This window comes from Epinephelus moara, chromosome 2 (assembly GCF_006386435.1).
Source record: "Epinephelus moara isolate mb chromosome 2, YSFRI_EMoa_1.0, whole genome shotgun sequence".
Classification (NCBI taxonomy): domain Eukaryota; kingdom Metazoa; phylum Chordata; class Actinopteri; order Perciformes; family Serranidae; genus Epinephelus; species Epinephelus moara.
The window spans coordinates 24,424,925-24,429,904 of NC_065507.1; positions in this window are offsets into that span (position 1 = coordinate 24,424,925).

Consider the following 4,980-nt stretch of genomic DNA (forward strand, 5'->3'; position numbering starts at 1 on the left):
TATGAGCTTAAAAGTAAAGGCAGTAAAAATACCCCAAAAACGCCTAGGGCCCATAGGGTTAACGGCCACCATAAGGAAAAGCTTGTTTTCCCCCATGTGGTAACCCACTCCCAGGGCCTTGTTGTCCCCTTCCCGTAGTTGGTTGGGCAACACAATAGTCTCCGGCGTAGTGGGAACGACGCCTTGCCTCCCACTTTGGCCAGACCGCACCCAAGGCTTGAGGTGAAACCCACCGGTTGCAAGAATGGCCTCAACCCCCATAAGGATCTCGCTCAGTCTTTGGGGGTTGTTGTGGGACACCAGCGTGTCGTCTACGTAAGCGTTGTCTTCGATGACATGTCTCTTTTCCACTTTGTTGGCGACCTGTGGTAGATGGGCGGTCTTCCTCATGGCCACCTGGGCAATACAACCAGCCAGCTTATCGCCCATGTCCACCCGTACCACGGCATAGTCATCGATGTCATCTGCCAGAGAGTCTCTCCACAGGAAGCGATGGACGTGCACCTCCTGATCCTCCAACCACACAGAGTTATACATTTTGGACACATCTCCTATCGCCACGTGCTCCCCCTCTCAGAAACGGAGCAGCACCGCCCGGATGGGGTTCAAGATGTCTGGGCCCTTCAGCAGGATGCCATTCAGGCTGACACCCCTGAATTCCTGGCTGCTGTCCCAGACCAGTCTCACCGGAGTGGAGACAAAGTGTGGGTTGGGTGCTGTCAGATGGTTCACCCACCACACAGCTCCGTTCCAACTGTCCATGACAGCCCTGGAAAGCTTGACCGCGGCCCCCCTGGCAACCATGTTGTGCACCTGCCTTGCGTAGGCCTCCTTCCACATCGGATCCCTCTCGAGGCGCTTCTCCACTTTCAAGAACGTCGCCTCAACAGCTTTGCGGTTGTTGGGCAGGGTAGCAGTGTCCTCCTTCCAGGAGTATCTGGCGTCCCAGTGGGGTTTGTCGCTGTGGTCGTCGCTCAACTTGAAGGTCAGTCCTCCCCTGATGATCTCTAGCTCTCTCTCATCAGCGAGAGACATCTCCTTTCCCCCAGGGACGCACTTTCCACAACAGCATCCACCACACACAGGGTCGCAAGCGGCAACAATGCTGTCCCACTGCAGCCACTTGACGATCTCAGCATTGCACGCAGCCGTAGTTCCGACTTCCACGCTGCTTTTTAGCTCTTATGGAGAACCTCGACTTTCCTGGATTCCGCCCTCATGGAGCAAGCAAAGTGAGTCGATGAGTGACGCGCAGTCACCTCAATGTCCTCGAACAGGTCTGGGTGCACGCCACTGACAGTTTTGCCAAGCGGGCTGTCCCACAAGACCAGGTTGCCACACCTCATCATCCGCTGGGGAGCAAGGCGGCCTTCCCGGGTGCTGATAAGTAGTTCAACCTTCTTTGGGCGGATTAGCTCCCCCGGCTTGACAACACCTGGGAAGAACTTCTCCAGGCGCTCCGAGTCCACTGCGTGGTCCATTCTGGCAATCTCCTCCAGCAGATCATCTCATGGAGTCGCCAAGTCCCCTTCTTGGTGGCTACTTTTATGTTCATGAAGTACCTCTTCGTCTCTACTCTCGCTTTCATACCAACCACACCATATACAACCAGCGTGATTGGTTTGCCCGTCAATCCAAGCCTCTCTGCTGCTTGGTGAGTGATATAGTTGGTGTCCGAGGCAATCAATTAGCGCTCCGACCCAGTCTCCCCTCCTGGTCGTGACGTCCACCAACATCATGAGGACCGGGTGCTCCTTCGGTCCACTCTCGTTCACCAGACCCTTGCCAGCACAAACTGTAGAAGACACTTTATTCGTGCAGGCCTTACGAACAGCTTCCAGCTGCTCCGGGGTCAGACCTAGACTGGCAAACAAAGCCTCTTGTTCTTTGGTCGGACCACAGGGTTCTCTCCTCTTCTCCCCCTTGGTCTCCCCTCTGGCAGTGTCCTTTTTGGTGGGTGATTTAAGGCACAGGAAGAAATGGTGGTCTGGAGGGGCGTCACCTATTTTGCATTCGTCATTGCGACACAAAAAGTTTTTATTGCACGGACCGTCACTCCCATGGAGATCCAGGCATTTGGGGCAAGCTTTTGCCTTTTTTACTTGAGCCCTCCACTCTGACGGGTTGGCCTTCTTAAATGTCTTGCAGTGGTATAAACGTCCAGTATGTCCCTCTTCACCACATGTGCCGCAAGGCTCTCGCAGTGAATCTCCTCTCGCCTCACTTGCCGTGGCCTTGGTAGATGAACGCTTCTCCTGCTTTCGGTCCCCTGGCCGTCCTTTGGTTTCTCGCGGGGGCTCGGTTCACCCGCTCTGGCGGAGTTCGGCTGTCGGGTGGATTGTAACTGCTCCAGTTGCACCAGAACCGTGTTCTGATCTCTCAGGAACTGCCATAGTTTGTCAAACTTGTTACGGGGGTTGACGTTGATGCCTGCCTCGCCCCGGTACAAAAGCCACCTCTCCTTCATACTGTCCGGCAGCTTACTCTCAAGTGACCGGATCACCAACTGTTTTTTTATGGCGTCCTCACAACCCAGGTCTATAAGGTCCAGCAGCGCCCTTTCCACCGCTTGGATCAACTGCAATGCCTCCCGTGGTTGGTTGTTGCGCACAGCTGGTAATTCCTGGAGAAGCCGGGTTCGAACGTTAGGCTCATGGGCCAACGTGGTGGGTGTCTCCGTGGTGGCACATGGGGAGACGGCGACGGGGCGCCCGTGCCTTGTACTCCAGGTCGGAGTACAGGTCGGTCCACATCACCATCCGGTGCGCTGCCATTCACTGCACCGGTTTGGTTGGTGGCCGGGCCCGCACCCGCACTTTGCGCACCATCATCACTTGCCGTGCCACTGTCCCCACCACCGTCAGAGGGTCCACTGGGTTTATCAGCGGTGGTCATTCCTCCATCGTCCACACTGCCTTTACCGTCGCCTCCGCTGTCAAAGTCCCCTTCGTCCTCTTCACTGCTTGCCAGGATACCGAGGTCGCCATCCGCTGACCTTCTACTTTTGAGCATGTGGTTAGTCAGTGCGACTATAGTCATTTTTTTCTTCTCCTTGTAGCCTTTGAGGCAAGCCCGCATGACATTCACCTCCTTTTCCGGGACGTAGCGGTCCCAGACCCGCACAAACTCCTCCAGTGCTTCTACTCTGCTTTCCAATGCAGTGCGCACCGAATCATACTGTTCATGGGTTATGTCACGCTTCTGGACCGCCTCGGCCTGACTAAACACGTCCTTGAGATCATCCAATAGACCGTCAAACTGATCCGATGCACGGCGGGACCACAATATCTTTTTGAGCTTCACCTCTGTGTCCTGATACTTTGTGCGGTAATCGTGCAGCCTTTTACTCACATCAGCTACATCTGCTGCGAATCCACTAGCATCCTCCTCTTCCATAGCAGCAATGTAATCAAAACTGATATTACAGATCTCTTCATAACTGTCCTTGAGTGCCTTCAGTTCAGATATTAGGTCGTGTTCAGTTAAAAGGTCAATGTTAAAATGAATAGCATTGGCCCTCCTATTGAAAACCCCTTGTGCATAGGATCTCTTTTTCTTTAACTCCCCACAGTCTGCCATACTGATGTTCCCGGCGCCCCTCTTTGTTGTACTCGTTGGTTTGATGACGTACTTCCGGTCGTGCCATCCCGACCCAAAATGGCGGTAGACTTACTTCCGGTTAGCCTAGCGGCTAGTTAACAAGCTAACAGTTAATTTGCGGTGACCAGCTTATCCTTTGCCGTCGCGCAAAACAGTCACAAACAAAGTCACCCAAAGCACAGCCACTGACCAAACGATGACTTTACTGATGGCTTGATTTGAGTCCGAAGCGTTGTCGATTGGTCGGGACGCTCCGCCGGGCCTCGTCTCCACGCTAGCTTGTTGTGTTTGACACTGTCCGGCCTCCGCTTCTCCGTCATGGGGCTGGCTTAGTGTTGATTACTGTACGGTTTTATTAAGCTAACTACCTTAATTCAATTACTCCCACTGTAAAGGGTGTGTTCTTAACTGATTAAACAGTGTCTCACTCAAGCTCGGACAACTCGATTGCTGTCTTCCGTAAGTTTTATTTTACACATGCATTAACACATACACCGTGCATGCTATGCTAACTAAACTAGCACCTGTACAGTAACCATGTCGTTCGCCAGGTAATCAACTCAACGCAAAACGCAACATTAATGACATGGACATATTATCCACTATATAATCCGCATACATGAACATAATTGTGGTATTTAACACAGATAGTAATCACTTTGTATAAACATCTCATAACTCACCAGCTCAGCTTCACCAGTCAAAACAGTGATATGCTAACACATGAAGATCCGGCAGGTTAATACATGCACAGATAGGACCACAACATGTATTACACCTATGTGGATAACTCCGCTCTATAACGTAATACAGATCAATATATGACCACACCACAAATAAAATAAATAGAATACACATTCATATTGCACAAATAATTTCGGTTCTACAAAACACAGAAAAGATGCAATAATTACAAAAATAAATACAGGGTTGATGAATTGTAGGTGACCACTACTACCACAACAAATGTTAAAGTGGTAGAAAATACACTAAATATTTGAAAAACTGGAGAATTCCGGTATGCAGTGGCATTAATTAAGGAAACACGTGTGAATTTTTCCCCTCCCAATCTCTTTAAGAGAAAAGGGAATTAAACACAGTGACACACTGTCAGGTGCTGATCAATATAGCAGCCCTTAATAACATTCAGAAAGAATAAGCATATATATTTCTTCAATAATCATAAAAAAGGGATTAAATAAAGTGACACACTTTTAGCTGCTTCATTTTTCATGGTCAGCTGATGGTGTGTTTACCAACCTCACCACCCGCGTCCCTTCCCATGTTGGCCCTCTATGAGCCAACCTGCCGTCATTAAGGGTGTTGTGGTGGAAAGGGTTAAGACAGGATTTCACAGCTTTTTAGCTGCTGCTCGTGGTG